The sequence below is a fragment of the Pyxicephalus adspersus genome, chromosome 5 (assembly GCF_032062135.1).
Source record: "Pyxicephalus adspersus chromosome 5, UCB_Pads_2.0, whole genome shotgun sequence".
In the NCBI taxonomy this organism is placed as follows: Eukaryota; Metazoa; Chordata; class Amphibia; order Anura; family Pyxicephalidae; genus Pyxicephalus; species Pyxicephalus adspersus.
Genome location: NC_092862.1, coordinates 4402939 through 4424880, shown reverse-complemented (window position 1 = coordinate 4424880; position 21942 = coordinate 4402939). Strand labels below are relative to the sequence as shown.

The 21942-nt window shown below is 44.4% G+C and overlaps 1 protein-coding gene across 1 annotated transcript in view; it reads left to right on the top strand.

Moving 5' to 3' along the window:
- The first annotated feature begins 381 nt into the window (after positions 1–381).
- The window catches only part of FAM83H (family with sequence similarity 83 member H), a 46479-nt gene continuing 24918 nt past the window's right edge, over positions 382–21942 (top strand). Inside the window, exon 1 of the mRNA XM_072410589.1 lies at positions 382–477. The gene's annotated coding sequence lies outside the window, so the exon portion shown is untranslated. The remainder of the gene's footprint in view (positions 478–21942) is intronic.

The following is a 21942-nucleotide window of genomic DNA, read 5'->3' as shown; positions in this document are numbered from 1 at the left end:
ATATATAGCAGGTTGCACACCCCCAGGCAGATTATTGGGGAGTGTATTGCACAGTGGCAGATTTCTGGGGGGATGTATAGCAGGTTGCACACCCCCTGGCAGATTTCTGGGGGAATGTATAGCAGGTTGCACACCCTGTGGCAGATTTCTGGGGGAATGTATAGCAGGTTGCACAGGGCAGTATACTAGTGGGGAATGAATAGCAGGTTGCACACCCTGTGTCATATTATTGGGGAGTGTATTGTGTATTGCACAGTGACAGATTTCTAGGGGAATGAATAGCAGGTTGCACACCCTGTGGCAGATTTCTGGGGGAATGAATAGCAGGTTGCACACCCCCAGGCAGAGCAGGGCAGGGAGGTGCAGGGTTGGGTCAGGCCCAGGAATCCCCCTCCCCCTCAGTTATGGGCGGGGCTTCTCTCCTCTCCCTCACTTCCCAGAGATCCAGGAGGAGAGCGACCAGCAGGAACCTGCAAGGTAAGAGAGCCCAATGTGCTGTGTGTAGGGCCCCTGGGGGCCCAGGGACCCCTCTGGTGGCTCAGGGGCCCCCTCTTTTGGCAGAGTTGTTATTTATGCACTTCTTGGAAATCCCTGAAACTTTTTCCTGATACTTTGTAACTTTTCCTGGGACTGACAGTCAGCTGATTGCACTACGTGGGGGCCCCAAGACTTGGATCTGCTAAGGGCCCCCCTGAGATTGGGCACTACAGAGGATCCTCTAGATCTGTGTGCTACAGGGGGGGCACCTGGACTGTGCTGTGCAAAGGGGCCCCCAGGACCCAAATCTACCCAGGATCCCCCAGAACTGGGCTTTGGGGTTCCCTCCAGGACTTTGCTGTATGTATGGGCCCCCCAGGACTGGGCTATTAACGGCCCCCCAAAAGAACTGACCCCAAGTTCCATAGAGCGCCGCCCTGGGGGACCTCTGCAGAGAACATTGAGCGATTCCTTTGCTGTCTCATATTTATCTCCCAGGCACAGGTGACAACTGACTGTCCTGTATTGTACGGTGTCCCTCCAGGTATTGGATCCTTTCTGTGATTGTGATGAAATTGTCGGTGAAATCTCCGGATACGATTGGTTGATTTCATAGAATCTTCTCTGAGCTCCGCCATGTTTTATTTGGGAGGGGCCTGTATGGTGACAACGGCGTATTATCGTATTGTGATATCTGTGCTGTGTGTTCTATAAAGGTATTTACCCCAATATATTGGGGAAGGGGCAACAAGAACTGCCCCATGTGTGGGTAAGGTGCCCCAGTGCTAAGGAATTGGGGTAATGACTCCCCTGTGGGGGCTCAAATATTACACTGTACAGGTATAATGACTTACCTGGGGTCACTCCCCATATAATACACTGCAGGGGCCCCCTTTATATCTTCATATGGATATTGTATACTGCCCTCTATAGGATGGTGAGGGTATGTACAGGTATAGACACTTACCTGGGGTCACTCCCCATATAATACACAGCAGGGGCCCCCTATATATCCCCATATGGATATTGTATACTGCCCTCTATAGGATGGTGAGCGTATGTACAGGGATTAGACACTTAAATGGGGTCACTGCCCATATAAGACACAACTCAGGCCCCCTTTGTATCCCCATATAGATATAATGTATGGGTATTGTATACTGCCCTCTATAGGACGGTGGGGGTATGTACAGGTATAATGACTTACCTGGAGTCACTCCCCATATAATACACAGCAGGTAGGTTCATTGGTGCTGACCCTAGATTATGGTGGGGTCATCAGAGGAGCACACAATCTAAAGGACCCCTAGCTGCATGACTTTGTACATTGCTACCTTATATGTTGGTGATATATAAACACAGCTGATAATTTCCTGTATTGTAGTAATGACTCCTCTGTGCTCGCTCCTCATAAAGTTCCACTTCTGTATATACAACATTGTTCTATAGTAATGTCCATAGTCACTATATATGGCCTCCGCAGGGTCAGGATTTATATTCCTATTTGTATGTAATGTATGGATATTATGTTATTAGGAGATGAAAGGAATTCCCGTGTAATCGTTCTTGTGTCGTCCTCCTCCATGTATGACTCTGCAGGGCCCCATTCCTGTATGGATGTTATACATTATTCTCTGTATTAGTAATATGTTACCTGTGGGTGAGGTGTGACACCGCAGGGTCAGGATTTATATCCCGGTGTGCATACAATATAAAGATATTATAATATAAAGATATTCTAGTAATGATCCAGCTGTGATCCCTCTATATTTATATTACTGCACGGTCAGATTTTTGTTCCCGTGTGGATACAACAAGCCTGATTACCGTAGAGTTCCCCAAGACGAGACTTGTGGGTGAACCTGGGTGATCCAATAAACCTGGTCCAGGACTGAAAACTTTTGCCAAGTAATAGTAAATGCCACCGTGCATTGATCTCTTCATTTACAACTCTGCACAATCAGGATTTCTATTCTTACCTGTATATAATATATAGAATTTATGTTCTGGTATTATTGAGATGATAGGAATTTGTCTCTGGTAATACCAGTTCCATTTATGACCCTGCAGGGTTTATATCTCCGTACAGATACAATGTATAGATAATATATTTTCTATATAGGAGACATAGGACACAGCACAGTCATCATATTGTGTGTGGATACAATGTGTAGGTGTTGTACATTGTTCTCTATAATGATTCACCTGTAGGCTCTTACCTGTAAATAATATGTAACTGTATAAAATATATAGAATTTATGTTCTATTATTTATGAGATGCTAGGAATTTGTCTCTGGTAATACCAGTTCCATATATGACCCTGCAAGGTTTATATTGCCATACAGATACAAGGTGTAGATAATATATCTTCTCTATAAAAATGATTCACCTGTGGTCGCTCTCCATAAATCACAATGCACAATCAGGATTTCTATTCTTACCTGTATATAATATGTATTTGTATCTGTATATAATATATAGAATTTATGTTCTGTTATTTATGAGATGATAGGAATTTGTGTCCCGTAATACCAGTTCTATATATGACCCTGCAAGGTTTATATCTCTGTACAGATACAATGTATAGATAATATATATTCTCTAATAATGATCCACCTGTGGTCGCTCTCCATATATATTACAACACAGGATTTCTATTCTTACCTGTACATAATATATAAGGTTTATGTTCTGTTATTAATGAGATGATAGGAATTTGTGTCTCATAATAAGTTTTCTTGCAGTCCTTCTTCATGTCCTCCACCGGGTCAGGATTTATATTCCTGTATGGACATTATTCATTTTTCCTTATAGTAGCAGTGACTCCCCTGCACTTGGTATAGGAAACCTCACAATCATTATTTATATCACTGTATGGATAGAATATATATGTATTGTACAAACCTATACATTGTATTGTTCTATAGGAATCATTCACCTGTAGGCGCTCTCCATATATGACTGCACAATCAGGATTTCTCTTCTTACCTGTATATATTGTAAAGAGTTTATGATATGATAGGAATTTGTGTCTAGTAATAACAGTTCTCCATAAATGACAGTACTGGGTCAAAGTTTATATCCCTGTGTGCATACAAAGTATAGATAATAGATCCTCTATAGGAGTGGTGACACAATCACCATTTATATTTTGTATGGATACAGTGCTTTGGGATTGTTTATTGTTCCTTATAGTAGTAATGACTTACCTTTGTATCACACCGCAGGGTCAGTATTATGTTTTTGTGTGCATACAGCATTTATAAGTTGTTCTCTCTCTGGCTTCCCTGCTCGCTGGTGTGCAGAATGGAGGTTTAAAGAGGGGAGGCAGGGGTTTGCATGACTTGCAGGAGAATTCTTTTGCTAAACACTGAGGTTGTGGGTGATCTTAAAGACTGAGCTCTTTCTGCAACCTCTTGTAACTCTTTAATGAGCAAGTTAAGATCTGCAGTTTTTATTTTTGTATATCAAAGCACAGCTAGTTCCAGAAGTTAATCAATGTCTAGGATTTATAAAGTTTTGTTTGTTGTTGCTTTGTTTGTGATTAACTCACAGTGAGGATTTTATACAGTAACTGACACCACGCTGCCTAATAATACATTGAGAAACATCTGTCCTAATTACATTTATTAAATTAATGAACCTGTTCTGACTTACATACAAATTCAACTTAAGAACAAACCTACAGTCCCTATCTTGTATGTAACCCGGGGTCTACCTGTATACATATTCCTCTCTGTAGGAGTGGTGAGTCACCTGAGGTTGGTGTATGAAACTGCAGAATCATAACTTCTATGTATGAATACAATGCATTGGGATTGTTTATTGTTCTCTATAGCTGCAATGACTTACCTGTGGATAATGCCTATGTGTGACACTACAAGCTCAGGATTTATATCCCAGTCATATAATATACATTGTTCTCTAAAGGAGTGATTACTCACCTGTGCTTGGTAAGGGACACCCCACAGTCATCACTTATATCCCTGTATATATGATATATATATTGGTCTCTATAGGGGTGGTTGGTATAGGATACAGTCACCATTATATTTCTGTATGGATACAATGTATAGGTGTTATATATTATTCTTTATAGTAGTAATAGCTTACTTGTGGATGTATGAGACTACAGGCTTGGGATTTATATCCCAGCCATATATAATGTCTGGATAATATATATTGTTTTCTATAGGAGTGGTTGGTATAGGCACAATCATTATTTATATACATCTATGGATACAATGTATAGGTGTTATATATTATGCTTTATAGTAGTAATAGCTTACCTGTGGATGAATGACACTACAGGCTCAGGATTTATATCCCATATATATAAAATGTTTGGATATTATATATGGCTTTCTATAGGAGTGGTTGGTATAGGACACAATCATTATTTATATCGCTGTATGGATACAATGTATTGCTGTTGTATATTATTCTTTATAGTAATAATATCACTGTATGGATACAATGTATAGGTGTTATATATTATTCTTTATAGTAGTAATATCGCTGTATGGATACAATGTATTGCTGTTGTATATTATTCTTTATAGTAGTAATATCACTGTATGGATACAATGTATAGGTGTTGTATATTATTCTTTATAGTAGTAATATCCCTGTATGGATACAATGTATAGGTGTTGTATATTATTCTTTATAGTAGTAATATCACTTTATGGATACAATGTATAGGTGTTGTATATTATTCTTTATAGTAGTAATATCACTTTATGGATACAATGTATAGGTGTTGTATATTATTCTTTATTAGCTTACCTGTGGATGAATGACACTACAGGCTCAGGATTTATATCCCAGCCATATATAATGTTTGGATATTATATGTTGCTTTCTATAGGAGTGGTTGGTATAGGATACAGTCATTATTTATATCGCTGTATGGATACAATGTATAGGTGTTGTATATTATTCTTTATAGTAGTAATATCCCTGTATGGATACAATGTATAGGTGTTGTATATTATTCTTTATAGTAGTAATATCGCTGTATGAATACAATGTATAGGTGTTGTATATAATTCTTTCTATTAGCAGTGGTTCACCTGTGGGTGATGTCCAGGTATCGCACCGCAGGGTCAGGATTAATATGTGTATAATGTCTGAGTATTATGTTCTGTTTTTTAAGAGATGAAAGGAATTCCTTTCTGATGATATTTGCTCTCCTGTATTCCTCCTCCATGTATAATATTGCACAGTCAGGATTTTTATCCCTGTATGGATACAATGCTCCTGATTTAATAAAGCTGTCTAAGACTAGAGAGCAAAGAATATCATGGGAGAACCTGGGTGATCCACCAAACATGAAACGGATCTATTCCAAGTTTGGAAAACATTTGCCAACTAACAGAAAAAAAAATCCATTCCACATTTGCTGGATTTCCCAGGTTCACCTATGATAGTCTATCTTCCCCCGTCTTGGAGCTTTAACAAATCGGAGCCATTGTACAGATATTATACATGGGAGTGGTGACTCACCTGTGTTTGCTATGACGCCGCACAATCATTAATATTCTGTGTGGATACGATGTTGTACATTGTTCTCTGTAGTAATGACTTACCTGTGCTCCATACATCACCCTGCACTGTGTCCGCAGTCTCTTCCCATCACCTTAAATACATTTGGGGTAGCAGTGAGGGGCAATGGCAGATGTTTGGTGGCAGTGCCCAGACTGTGCCCACCTCCACCTGGACATCTCACACCTGATAGATTTTCTTTGGCCCCCTTGTGGTGGAAAGTTGTAGTTACCCTCTCCAGGGGCAAACTGCTGCCATGCTTCCAGACTGGCACACTGCATTGCTGGTAATGCGTTAGATGTTGCATGCATGCAGTCATTTGTGAAATGTAAAATATTTTCAGGGCAATGACGCTTTGTATTTCATATCATTATTTTATGTTTATTTTCATTTTTTATGTTTTCAAAAAACATTCAAACATAAAAATCTGATTGGCTGCCGACACTTCAGGTCTCTCTGTAGCTCTGATCTGCCAAGAACAATTTTTTTTTGTCTCTTTGGGAATTGGTTGATTTTTGGCTTACTTTCGGGTTAGTTTGTCCTGCCAGCTCATTGGATGGTGGATCTCCTTTCTTTATGGCTCAGTTGGTGTTTGCAGCTGCTGGCCAGGACAGTCGGTGTTACCCTGGGGTCACTGTTTACCCGTCAGTTAGGTTTATGATGGGCGGGAATCACAATCTAATGACCCCACCGACCCCAACACCCATCCAGTACATTGTAGGCTGGGGTTCAGAACCTTTTTTTGGGCTCCTTCAACTAATAATATGTTCTGGAGGGGTGACCTGCAAATCCATGGAAGAGAGGAAAACCCTCAGCAATGAGAGGGTTAATGGCGTCTTCTGCAACTGACGTTCTCATCGCATGGCAGATCTATGAATTGCACGCACACTTATCACGAATCTTCCCGATCCTCAGTTTCTCTCCGTTTTATAGAGATCAGTACGGCGATGGCTCCTCTCCACTCTCTGCCCCGCTTGTTCTGCGTTTCCTCCATGTCATAAAACTTTTAACACGGGAAGCTGGAATTTGGGAGGACGGTGCCAAAACAAAATCAGAATCTGATGACAATGAGCCGAGCGCGCTGCCAGCCATTGCAATGTTGCAGAATGTATCGAAGATTAGGCCATGGCAACCTAAAACCAACCTGATCCCGCGCTGTCACCCTGTTTAGTGTCTGTGTGTAGGGTCCCTGCCTGGGTAACGGAATGTGATAAAACATAGAGCGCCATGTGTCACCTTCCAGGTATGTATTACCTCTCACAGGGATCACAGAGCCCCCTCAAACAATACTGATATTTTTTTCCCCCCAGAAGGACAGCGCCAACTTTATTCAGGCATCATCCGGGGTGATCTGATACTCTTGTGTGTGAGGCGCCATTTCTGTTTTATCATCGCTGGTTTTATAAATGGTAAAATAATGCTGAAAATGTCTCTTAAAATATGTGAGGAGGAGAGGAGGTGTCACCACACCTTCATAAATTCTGCAACAGATTAGGCCCCGGCCAGGAGAGGGTTAAGGAGGAGCGGTGTGACTTGTTTGTTGGGTGCTGCTCAGGTCATTCATTGTGACACCGGGAGGAGAATGCGCTGAGGTTTAATGATCACTTCCAAGGCCGCCTGCAGCAATTCTCGGTATATGGGAGGGCCGGAGATGTCCCAAATCTGATGCTTTGCAGAGTGATGGGAGAGGAATACTCTGATATTATGACATATATATTATCTCTGACATATACCGCAGTGCTGTACAGAGAACACTGAGCCAGTCCCATCAGTCTCTGTACAGAGGAGCTGACACTCTAATGTCCCCCCACAGTCACACACTATTATTATACATTTATATAGCTCTGACATATACCGCAGAGCTGTACAGAGAACACTGAGCCTGTACAGAGGAGCTGACACTCTAATGTCCCCCCACAGTCACACACTATTATTATACATTTATATAGCTCTGACATATACCTCAGTGCTGTACAGAGAACACTGAGCCGCTCCCATCAGTCTCTGTACAGAGGAGCTGACACTCTAACGTCTCTCATTACAGTCAGGAAGGATCAGGACTTGTCACCCCGGAGGATTTCCTGCTGTCAGACAATGGTGTCACTCATGTTGTCACCACTGGCTTGTCTGTCCAGTCTGACCCTTGTTTTCGAAGCCTTGTGATTGGTTGGAAAATTGGGGGGGAGGGGGAGATCCAGATGTCACCGGTCCAGTCTTTCCAGGGTTTCCTGCAGGGTCAGAGTTTAAGGTGGCCCCTGGCAGCTGCTTGCATGGACTCCTCCTGGGTGACCCCGGAGGTCGCTGTCTTAGGACATAAATATAGAAACCCCTAGGTAGCCCCCTCAGGTCTGGACCGAGGCTGGGAGCTGCTGATCTCTGTATATGACAGGTCCTCTTTAAAAATCCCACACCTAAATATTCATGGTGCTGGTTTTCTGTACAAGATGTCATAAAGCTGCAGGAGCCCTCCCATAATATGGTGGAGTTCTGCCACATCCTTAATCACAGCCATCACTCTTAGATTGTAAGCTCTTTGGGGCAGGGTCCTCTCTTCCTATGTCATTGTCTGTATCTATGTCATTTGCAACCCCTATTTAATGTACAGCGCTGTGTAATATGTTGGAGCTATATAAATCCTCTTTAATTATAAAAATAATACCTAAATCCCTCTTTATATTGGCTTCATGATATCCATGGCACTGCAGTACTCACCCTGGAACATGGGGGGCAGCACTGTGAACCAATCAGACCTCTGCTGCAAAGATAGAGATCACGTATAAGTACTTTATTCTGCTGCTTCTCCCTTACTGTCCAATCACAGGCTGGGGGCGGGTTGGTGACCAAGCTGTATTGCTGTAAAAGTTGGATCACCAGCCTAGCTGTACTGTTTGGCAGGGCTGTGTAAATTTCAAGACTGGCTGGGCAGGTAAATCAACTCTCCTAAGTATTTCCTATTTAAGCTACCCCCATTCTGGGCAGAAAATGGTCGGTCCAACCCTCCACCATAAAAGTAATTGAAACTCCTCCACCCATGAGCTTTATTTGCCCCCAGGCTTCATTCCTTTAAAGCTGCTGTTGCCCCTATACAAATGCCCCATCCATGCCATACAAATGCCCCATCCAACCTACCTTAATATTGGGGCTCTTGCACCCACACAAAGGGGCATATACTTCCATGGATTTTGTTAATCTCAGCTCAGCTCTCAGGGGGCAGCAGGAGGAAGGAAAATATATTTGCAGGCTTTCTTGCTCTACTTTTGAATTGCCCTTCACCGGGGAATGTGAATGTGTCCGCGCTGGGGGTGGGGATGGGTTCTATTGTCCTTCCATTGTATGCAGAGATGAGAATCCTCCATGGCCCTTGTGATTCCATCATCCCTCTGTATACAATGGTTATCCCTCCGCTCCTCCTGCAGATCCTTCTGTAAATATTTGGATTTCCTCCAGGCTGAGTCATAGAAAAGCCCCCGGGGACCTCCGAATATCAGAAAACTGAGATCACTTTGGGTTTATTTTAATTTCTGCCCCTCGTAGAAACAACCAATCGACTGGCGCAGATACCCAGCTCCTAGGGGGCGGGGATGACAGCAGCCATGCAATAATCTGATTGGTGAGAGGGGAGGAGCTTATTGGCCACACCTTCAATTCAGGACTTGACCTGTCCATCCCTGGAGGTCGTCACTCCTTAAACTTTCCCCTCCCAGGGGAGGAAGAGAAATAAAATATATAATACCATAGTACAATCAATGTTTAAATTTGCAATCACAAATTTATAAAATATAAAATTCAAATTATTTATTACAATATTAAAAATATATTAAAAAAAAAATATGGGATCCATTTATAAAGCAGTGAATCCAACATTCACCAAACATGGAGAATCTTTCAGCTCAATGGCAGTGGTTAACTCTTCAGTGAATGTCAGATTCACTACTTTATAATCAAGTCAGAGTCAGGTTGTAATAATGTTTCCCCTCCCTCTATAAACTGATACATTGTATCTATTGAGTGGGCGGAGTTTTGCTTTAATCTTCCCATAGGGATCAGTGATGGTGAACTGATTTACTTTTTTACGAACGATTTTTTGCCCAATCGATCGTTCGTCGTTCGATTGGAACGATAAAAATTGGAAGTGTGTACGCACCTTTAGGCCGGAGCCCATATCTGCCTGCCTATTCCTCCTGCCGCTTTTTGCCCACCATTGATTGGATGAGCCAGCGAGACGTCCGAGGGAAGTGCCGGATTGGTTGCAGAAACCTGGCCGACACTGTGCACAGGTGGCCTATGGTTTGGACTTTCACTGCAATGAGATCAGTAATCTCCCCGGCCCCTTTTAGCTGGGCGTCCCACCCGGCACATTCTAGTGATCACCCAGTGATTACTGAAAGTTGGGTCACAATACAGGGGCTGCCACCCACCTACAGCTTCTCCCCACCCAGCTTAAAAAAATTCCTTAGTTAATAATGGAGAATCTTTTTCTTTTTTTTGAGAATCCTGCCATAAACCTGCATGTTGGTTATAGCCCACCACACATGTTCATGTTCTGAGCCTCCCATTGGTGGACAGGGGAGCCCCAGTTTGGAGGTTGGCATTATAATTGACTAAGATAACTGTGAAAATATTTTTCAGATCCACAATCCTCACACCAGGACCCAAAGCTGACTAAAACTTCGATTCACAAACTTTTGTCTCAAATATAATGATTTTATTTACTTTTGGTCAGGTGACTGTCACTTTAAAATATAATTGGACAGGGCACTCAATCATTTATTATTATACAGTATTTATTTAGCGCCAACATATTACGCAGCGCTGTACATTAGGGGGTTGCAAATGACAGATAGATACAGACAGTAACACAGGAGGAGAGGACCCTGCCCTGAAGAGCTTACAATCTATTTAGGGATCCTGATCTTGCTGTGCTGGGACAAAGCATTTCCCAATCCAAGTATAAATCATTAGACTGAGTACAGATCATGTCTGGGCCTCGCCATAAAAATGTCTCCGACACACTGACAGCTGCAGTTGGGAGTTGTCTTACCTGTCCTCAGGTGTTGTCGTAGTGGGCGGGGCCTTCAATTTTTTTTGCAAAAAAAACAAAATTTTCCCCTGTGGGCTTTTCTGTTGGTGGAAACTGCAGAGCCTGCAAAAAATGGAACAGCTGGAGCGCCGAAGCCAGACGGGGGCCATACAGTTAGGGGGCGTAATATTGGGGGGGGTTGCTGTGTCTCTTTACAGGTTGCGGCGTTACAAAGCACCAAATCTCCAGGAACCATAGGGTTCTGGTGAATCTGCTGCAGCAGATAATATTTGATCGGTCAGGGTTGAGTGAATGTACAGCCAGCAGGTGAACACAACAAAAGTCAGCGCCAACTTCCTGCACCAGGCAACCCACATGCTGGAGAATATGTGCCAGGTGGTATGCCCATTCATACATACGGCAATGTCACTACCAATACTCATTCCTTGGTCTATGGCCAACACGATGAAGGGAGCAGGGAGGTTGTGATCCGAGGTTCCGTTTCTGTAGTGCCATATCCCTGTCCGGGCACTTCCTGTTATAGGGTGACAACACTGCTGTGATATTGTTTCATAGACTGTAGCTGTTTCAACACTTGATGGTTGTCACTGCTCTGACAAATGCCACACTACCATCAATGGATCTCCTGCAATAATTGGGGAAGTGTGTATACCCACCAATAAACATTTTCAAATTGTATTCTTCATTTTGCTGGCTATAGAAAAATATTTATTATTAATAAACAGGATTTATATAGCGCCAACATATAGTGCAGCGCTGTACATTAAATAGAAAGTGCAAATGACAGATACAGACAGTGACACAGGAGGAGAGGACCCTGAAGAGCTTGCAATCCAGGAGATAGGCTAATCTATTTTTGAGTAGTACGGTTCTTACTTAGGACATAAAAAAGTTTTTTTTGGCTCTCCAGCATCTTCACCCCACCCTTTGGTGCACTTTTGACATATCTGCATTCATAAGGTGGTCATACACCAGTCAATGGGTGCACGACTATCAATAGTTCCTGACATCGATCATGTATCTGGGTGCCACAGTGCACCAATCAGTCAGCAGAGCTGACATTTATCCCAGAGTGCTCCCTAAAAACCACCAGCCAATGGGATCTCTCCCCACTTATTACACATACACCTGTGTATTGAGTAGAGTGAAACAAGCAGACTGATCTTGAATCGTTTTTCCATTAATGTATTATTTAGATTTGGGTTAGAGATTTCTTAATTTGTAATAATTATCCTCCAATTTGATTTTTTGTTTATTTTAAAGTCTAATACAGTGTTTTCTTGACCAAGGCTCCTCCAGAGGTTTCTGGGGGTTCCCTGAGCAATTTGCACCTCTCAGGTCAGACTAAGTGACACCAATGATCTTTTTGGCTATCTGTAAGGGTGACATTCTTCCCACTGACCAGCAATGTAAGAAGAATTCTTCCCACTGACCACCACACTAATATACTGTGATCTGTGGATATAATAAATATAGAACGGGTTCCCTAAAGACCTAAAAGTTATTTCAAGGGTTCCCCCATGTTAAAAAGGTGAAGAAACACTGGTGTAACCTATTGCAAATATCTTTGTGTTTCTCTGTTATCTCACGTGGCAGTAACATGTTACAATGTATTTAAAATGCAGAAATTAATCCTTTAGAAATGCTGCAACTTGATTGGCTGCATTTTTATATCCTGCAGTTAATTAATCGAGACATACAGATATTGATATGAACCTGTCCTGCGTGAGAAGTGTCATCAATGGTGGGAAATTTGTACAAAAAAAATTGGATTTGCGGGCACCTGATAATGGGCTTGAAGGTCCTACATCCTGACCCGTCTGGTGGAACTACACCGAGCATTAAACCCTGGGCATGCTGGGATTTGTAGTGTTGCCCTTGGTGGGGTGTCTCAGTCTTGTGGTAATTATATTTTATGTAAATCATTATATTCATGTCCAGTAAACTTCCCCAATCACTGCACATGGAATCCTCACCTCCTGCACGTGACCGCCCTCATCTGTTTCCCATCGACCTCTGGGGCATCTGCGATGACATGTTGGGGCGGCCGGCTCTTTAGGAGTCTGCGTAATGCTCCGTCTGGCCGATCAGAACTTGTCTAACCCAAACAAAGGCTGAGCCGCTCTTTAACCATAATTACTGTTTTGCTTTTTTTGATACCAAATTTATTAGAGCTCCGCGTTCAAGACCGGAATATCTGGCATTGTCAGGTCCTCGTCATGGATGTCTGACAGATTTCTGAAACTCAACCTGGATAAAACCGAACTCATCATCATCTCCCCCTGACATATTTCTACCTGGTAATACCACGGTTATTCCTCCCTCCCCTCAGGCACCTTGTCTTGGCGTCACCTTGGATTCTGCCCTCATTTACCCCCCAAATTCAGAACATTTCCAGGTCCTGTCACTTTCACCTGTGCATCATCCCAAAATCTGCCCCTACCTGTCCCCAGAGACTCCTTGTACACAGCCGCTCTCTTCTCTCCTCCAATGACCTACTAATGACTTCCTCACTCATAACCTCATCACACGCACGGCTCCAAGACTTTTCTAGAGCTGCCCCACTCTCTGGAATGGTCTCCTCGTCCTATTCGGCTTGCTCCTACTTTCTGCTCATTTAAAAGAGCTCTCAAGACGCAACGCTTCAACCTCACCTACCCGTCTTCTTCTGTCTCCTAAACCCTCACTACTCACCCACCAACCCATATCTCCCTCCTATTGTGTGAGACTTCCCCCACCTCCTAGATTGTAAGCTCTTCTGGGCAGAGGCCTCTCCTCCTCCTGTGTCACTGTATCTGTCTGTCATCCCTATTTAATGTACAGCACTATGTAATATGATGGCGCTATATAAATACTGTGTAATAATAGGATTATAATGGAAGGGTGTGAGAGGTTCCCAGGTTATATAAAGAAATCTTGTTTCGAGTTGCTTATCACTATTCATGAAACAAAACAGTAAAAATCCTCATGATGGGATGAGAAAATCAAGTGTTTTGGTTTTTTTTTCTTTTGCTTCTCTGCCATATTCATTGGTGATGTTCATTGAGAGCCCAGTTACTAGTCATTGGACAGTGGAATGGCCTTAGGAAGGTCGTGCAAATGAATCCGAGAGGGACACAGAAGTGGCTTTTATGGGTGACAATGAGCAGCTTATGGTCTGGTTCTTTAAGCCCCCCCAACCTCCATTGACAATTTTTCCACCATTGCAAAAAAAAAAGTAAATAAAGTCTCCGAGGGCTACAAAGCAAATACAAAAATGAACAAAATCCCACCCCAATCCATCGATATAGCACTTAGTGGGGGCAGATTGCCCCGTTATCTTCTCAAACTTTTACCAATGATTGTGTAGAGTTTTCTTCTTCCAGGCAAATGGCTAAATACATATATGAGCTATGCACAAGAATTTGTATTTGTCCTGAGATTTACACAGCACACTGACCTGAATTTTCTTTAAAGCCAGTTAAACAATACAACTTGGTCAGCATTCCCACCCCGAGCCTGTGATTGGTTAATGAAGGAGCAGCGTAAGACTGGTTAGGTCATCTCTCAGGTTGGCTTAAATGTTGCTGTACAGTGGATTGTAAAAGGGTTTTAATTGTATTTAAAAGCTAAATAGATACTTGCCTTATTTATTGCTGTTTATTTTTTTCCTTTTTATATCCTGTTTGGAATTTCTTTACCTCTCTGTGCCCGGGCAGGCAGCATTGGCATCAATATTGTCCATCCTGATTCTACAATAGGGTGTCTCGTGTGATAAACCAGGTTGACTCATAATCCAGATCGGCGTGACGTCAGCCCCGCGTGAGGCCGATACTGCTACCTGGCACACATTGATTATAATCCGGGTGGAGACACTACATGAGCCTGCGCAGAGCTCACCTGGAAGGCCTCATACAGGCTCATCTCTGAGTCACCCTGCAAAATCCTTGCTAGTCAGTGCCGTGTCACAACTTCGTCACCCCACCCGCCATTGTACCGGATTCCTGGAGTGATCCACCTCTGAAGGTTCACTATTAAACCTGTCGGATGGTTGGGCATTTTTACCCATTTATAAAGCTGCTCGGGGCCATTTTCCATTTATCACGAAGGTCTAATTGGTCTGGCGACCTCCAATACCGATATATGGAACTATATAATCTGTGATGGGTTTTGGTGCACGAAATCAATTCATTGGGTTATCCAGAATTAGCACTCCAAATTCTGCACAGAAATCTGAAAGAAAAGAAGAAATTATGCAATTCTCTAACATTCACCGTTTGGGAGAAATTCACAGATATGGCTAATGCTGCATCTGCAGTGCTGGACGTTTTTTCATTGATATGGAGAGTCACCTGCCCAGGGTGGCCATTATGGACCTCGGTGGAGGATGAGGGTTATATTTCCAGGGGGTGGGAGGGTATTATGCCCAGGGTGGCCATTATGGACCTGAGTGGAGGATGAGGGTTATATTTCCAGGGGGTTGGAGGGTGTTATGCCCAAGGTGACCATTATGGACCTCATTGGAGGATGAGGGTTATATTTCCAGGGGGTGGGAGGGTATTATGCCCAGGGTGGCCATTATGGACCTTGGTGGAGGATGAGGGTTATATTTCCAGGGGGTTGGCGGGTGTTATGCCCAAGGTGACCATTATGGACCTAAAGTGGAGGATGAGGGTTATATTTCTAGGGGGTGGTGGGGTGTTATGCCCAGGGTGACCATTATGGACCGAGAGTGGAGGATGAGGGTTATATTTCCAGGGGGTGAGAGGGTATTATATTATGCTTAGGGTGGCCATTACAGACCTGAGTGGAAGATGTAAGACCGAGTGGGGAAAGTAAGGAAAATTTCAGACTTGGGGTTGACCGCAGCCCACTCCCAACCTCACTTATTCAACTGAATGGGAGCAATTGGGAATCACTGTTGCGGTGGATTGTGGCTGCAAGGTGTTGCTTTTGCCTTCCCTTAAGCATTTGTCTATTTCCACTGACTAGAATACAACTGCAGGTCACAGTTGTAACACTTAGCGCTTGCAGGAACTTCACCGCAATTCATCATGGCCAATGCACATGCATGCACAATCTGGTTCCTAGGTGCTCCCATTCAGTCTAATGGGGGCAGTAGGGGGTGCGGTTTTGCCTGCAGTGGAAAGCTGTGGTCAGTCTGAAATGGCCGAATTGTCTGAACTTTTTGGATTTTGGCCCCGGTGTTCTTTCCTAGAAAGGTGAGAGATTTTTCCTCTCCCTCCCCCCTTCGTAGCAGCTAGAGAAGCGATTGAAGTATTTAATGAGGGGTTTGGGCCTGGTGACGGGATTAAATGACGGTCTCCCTCCCTCTGTGTCACCATGACAAGTCTCTGATGTGCGGGACGCACGGTGAGGCGGGTCAGAGTCACCCAGACGATGGATTAGATGGGTCGTTGGTCCGAGCTGTGACATTGGGAACCGGTGAGGAGACACCATGTCCTACCCACCTCTATGTAGGCACCATGGCCCCATCTTGCCAACACGTTGGCCAGCCGCATGGAGTCTGTACCTTCCTGTTGTCCACGACACCGTGACCTGGGGGCAAAAGTTCTGGATGGCACTGACCCCTCCATCGTTCGTGATCCGAGGAGACCTGCGGGAGCCGTTCAGCCCGTCCATCTGCTCATGGAGCTGCTCTGAGGTGAGCTACTTTGGGAAAGCAAGCAAGAAAGAGGGGTAACCAATGGGGGGGGGTCACAGATATGGGGTGTGGGGTCACCTTGAGGACCAATGTTCACCCAACTTTTAAAATGTCAACTGCCTGTCTGTCCCTGGATTTAATATTACTTTGGGGGGTACAATAGTGGGGGAATGTTGGGTGTCCAATCCCAAGGATTTGCATTATAAACCTTGCCGAAATATTTGCACCCTATGTAAACCATTACCCCAAGGATCGGGCCGAAGAAGATCTGTAAAGGTCATAACTTGCATATGGTTGAGGTCTTTCTACTAAGTTATAGAATTGGGTGCCTAAGCAGCCAATCAGAAAGAAGCAGCACCCTTACCTGGGTGATCACAGATGTTCATGGTGCCATTGCTGTTGGGTTTTTGTGAATGGTGCGACTCATATTCTGTATGAGACCCTGAATATCCAAAGCTGTCTAAATAGCGGTAATTAAGGTGTCGCAGGCCAGGCTGGGAGACGCCATTCAGGCCGAGGCAGGTTGTGTATCTGGAAGGTATGCAGGGCGGACAGGTAGGGGCAAGCATGCTGCAGACGCGCAGCTCTGGGAAAATGCTGCAGAGGGGGAAATCCTGGCTGCCTGCACTGCTGGGGGGGAACTTTGCAGGGGACGCCTAGGAAGAAGTCATGCCGATTGGTTGCTTTTCTACTCCAACCCATGAAAATCACAGCTTAGTCATGTAAGCCCTAATTCTGGCTTTTGTTATATTATTCACTTTATCATGTTAAAGAGATTATAAATACATAAAAATGTCCCTGATTTTTCATTGCCTCAGTCTGTGGAATAAAATCATGTGACTTTAAACTGCCAGCAACATTGCCTTGGAGGAACTGCCACCCTATGGGTTCCGCCGCCTTAGGCACAGGCTTCCATGGCCCTTTTCCAAGTCCAGGCTTCTCTCCTGCCCACCGTGGACCCAGAATACCTCTGAGGGCCACATTCAGGCCCGGAGGGGTTCTCTGGAGCCTCTGTTCTGGTGATAATTCTGTTTATTCCCCCGATGAGTGATGTGTGTGGGTGGAAACACTCAGCGCTAAGTGTGTCAGAGGATGTTGTGTAAACTGGAGAGGAGCCATGACAGCTGATGATCCCCACACCACCAGATCCCTCCTGCCCCTCCCCGGGGCGGATTGCATTCATTAGGATTTATTGTCTGTCGTTGGTTCTTTTTGTTTCCTTGTATTTGCTTTCATTCGAGGTGAAAGTATATTCGGTCAAATTTATTTTAAAGTCTATCCAAAGCCAAAATGTTTTTCCTTTCATTTGGGATGGAGTAATATTGGACTGAAATACCCGTCGGGTTACCCACTGGGAGATTTATCTTCACTTCCTGTCCAGAAGAAAAACAGGAAGTTTAAAGAATTCTTTGAAGTGAGGGGAGCCTTACTACTGGAACAGATGTCCCTAGTGGAAGATTTCCCTTCTATTCCTGTTCTGATGACAAAAGTAACATTTTGGATTTGCCATCATGTTCTAATTTTGTAACAATGGTCACCAGGGGAAGCAGGGTGAATCCCCCCAGCCAGGCCATGGAGAGTAAAAGAAGGGCAAACGTCATTAGGTTCTGCCCATGACACTCACCCCGGCGCCCTTTCTGGCTGCCCCTTGCGCTTACCAAGACGCCCTTCGCGGCTGTCCCTAATGCTCAGACCTGGAGCCCTTGGCGGCTCTGCCCCCTAATGCTCGCCCTGGCAGCTGCACCCCCTGATGGCTCTGCCGTCTGACGCTTAGCCCTGGCTCCCTTTGCGGCTCTGCCCTCTGACGCTCAGCCCTTGCGCCCTTTGCGACTCTGCCCTCTGACGCTCAGCCCTTGCGCCCTTTGTGCTGGCGCCCTCTGACGCTCTGCCCTGGCGCCCTCTGACGCTCTGCCCTGGCGCCCTCTGACGCTCTGCCCTGGCGCCCTCTGACGCTCTGCCCTGGCGCCCTCCGAGGCTCTGACGTTCACCCATGGTGGCTCTGCCCTCTGACGTTCAGCCCTTGCGCCCTACGCCGCTCTACCCTCTGATGCTTAGCTCTGGCGCTCATGGTGGCTCTGCCCTCTGATGCCTGCCCATGGTAACTCTGCGCTCTGACGCTCAGCCCTTGTGCTCTACGCCGCTTTGCCCTCTGATGATCAGCCTTGGTGCTCATGGTGGCTCTGCCCTCTGATGCTCAGCCCTGGCGCCCCCTGCGGCTCTGCCCTCTGACGCTCAGCCCCTGCGCCCTACGCCGCTCTGCCCTCTGATGCTCAGCCCCTGCGCCCTACGCCGCTCTACCCTCTGATGCTCAGCCCTGGCGCCCATGGTGGCTCTGCCCTCTGACGCTCGCCCATGGTGGCTCTGCCCTCTGACGCTCGCCCATGGTGGCTCTGCCCTCTGACGCTCGCCCATGGTGGCTCTGCCCTCTGACGCTCATCCCTTGCGCCCTATGCCGCTCTACCCTCTGATGCTTAGCCCTGACGCTCATAGTGGCTCTGCCCTCTGATGCCTGCCCATGGTAACTCTGCCCTCTGACGCTCATCCCTTTCACCCATGGTGACTCTGCCCTCTGATGCTCAGCCCTTGTGGCCTATGCCGCTTTCCCCTCTGATGCTCAGCCCTGGCGCTCATGGTGGCTCTGCCCTCTGACGCTCGCCCATAGTGGCGGGGATTACAAGAGGCTGATACCAGGCTACATTCACTGCAATAAAAGTCCATTTATCGATATGTTCTTCGCTCCGCAGTATAAAATGAACTGATTATGTTTATCTTGTGGCTGATTCAATTCTTACCATTAAAGAATGCCAAGCTGATAATGTGTTCCTGGCATGCGGGTCATGTGATGTGTGTGAGGCTATCCTCCTCCTCCTACGTAGCCCTAAGGTCACAAAGATCTCTGTCTGGAGGCTCAGATTTGGTGGTGACTACACAACAAAACAGGAATTCATCTGAGATAATCGGAGCTCCAGAATACAATTCCAACACAGGAGATGCAGACCACCTATGGACCAGGCACTAGAAGCTACAGCCTACGGTCCTATCAAGGTAAATTGGGTTATCTAGGCCGACCATGGATATAGAAAGATGCCATAAAAAGCGAGGTGGGGTGATAAGCGTGCTGTGTGATTGGTGGATTTTGGTGTTCCTGCTCAGCTCACATAAATATTTCAACCAATGGAAAGCCTGTGTGTGCAGCAATGATATTCTCCAATGGCCCAATACTCATTTTTCGATAGAGTGGACTTGAATTTGGCTGTCTATGATCCGTCTTATCATTTTTTTATTATATGTACATGCTTTCTATCGGTCTAATCCGCAAAGGATGCAAAGCTCTGTTCCTACTCTGTGTAATATAATCCTTATCCAAATCTCACCCGGTATGGAAATGATCTTCTTGGAATAGGTAAATGAGCCTGGGGACAGCTCACCTGCCATGTATTCCTGGACATTATGTGCGGTGACTACATGATGATTTCTCCATTCTATATTCACATGGCAGGGAGAGGTCACAAGACTCAAGGGATGCCAATCTCTGGGGATTATTGATACATTTTGTTCCCATTGTATCTTTGTATCATCATCATTATTGACAAGTGACACAACCATGAACTCCATAGACATGGAATGTCTGTACAGAAGCACCACATGCCTTGGGGCTCTTAGATTTTACAAAAGAAATACCTATTACCTTTTAGATAGTTTGGGCAATGCGATGCGGGGGATTCCAAAACTCGGAGGTACGCATTGCATTATGGGAAGTGGAAAAAGTGCTTGAGATCGGACTGTGTAAAGCTGAGATGACCACACAGTGGTGGTCCATTCTTGTTGATTGTGGTCCCTGGCATTACCATGGGGCCCACACATAACATTCAGTGTATTTAATAGTAAAGAAAAGCCTTTTTCAAGTTTTCTACACAGGGGAATACTTGAAATAATTTATAGGTCTCAAGAGTACCCCTGCCAATATTTAGTATATATTATTCATGATACATTATTATGGTTGTCAGTGGGAAGAATTCCTCTTACATTGCTGGCCATTGGGAAGAATGTCACCCTTACAGATAGCCAAAAAGATCATTGGGGTCACCTAAACTGACCTGAGAGGCACAAATATCTCAAGGAACCTCCAGCAACCTCTGGTTGGGAAACACTGATCTAGAAGAATGTTATACTAGACGTGATTATCTTCCAATTGGATTTCCAACAGAATATTATTTTTAATATTATTAATAATATAATAATAAACAGGATTTATTTAGCGCCAACATATCATACAGCTCTGTACAATTAAATAGGGTTTGCAAATGACAGATACAGACAGTGACAGAGGAGGAGGAGAGGACCCTGACCAGAAGAGCTTACAATCTAAGAAGTGGGGGAGATATGGAATGGTGGGAAGTAGTGAGGGTTTAGGAGATAGAAGAAATGTTCAGCTTTTTAGGGGGGACATGGAAAATTGGCCAAGGCTTAGTATTAAGGGAAAATTTTATGTATTCACACCCAGGTCAGACATAAATCGGGGATTGTAGTCTGTATTGGGGACGGTCCCTGCACAATGATTATCTGGATTTGGTGGCAATTCTTTTGTCCTGAGGTAAGGAGAAAGCTGGAAGACTTGGAAATGTTTAGTCAGTAGCTTACTTCTTGTATGCTGGTGATTGTAGCTGGCCATGGTCATGGGAAGAATATTTTTTATAAATCATGTTCATACATTGATTGAGTGCCCTAAACCTGCCATTAATAGTAAAGCAACTCGTTCCACCCTGAGTATTCTTTTTACCACCAGGTTGTGTCCTCCAGAGTTAGACCATCTCATGGTTCATCTTTATAATTCATAGTTTTTGATTTCGGACAGTTGAGGGTTCCTTTTCAGGGACTTGAGAGTCCACACGGATCATATAGAATATATCCGACGTATACATTCTTTCCCTTAGGTTGATAAAGGAACAAAACATTTCCCAGTGTGAATTGGAATATAATTTTTTCTATCTCTGTGTGAATTCCTTTGTGTCGTTTTGATTGATGGTCATCGTCTGGGCTTTGTGTGTCCTATTGGTAAGCTTGGACTGCTCCCATGCAGATACAATTCATCTGTGTCATTTTAAATGTTTTCATTAAAACATTCATTGTGTGCAACATCTAGAGAAGGTGAACATGTGGAGTACAGACTTCTTGTGTTATATGTCCAGAGGCTCTGGAGGAGTACATGTGGAGGCTGCGGCCCCTGTAGAG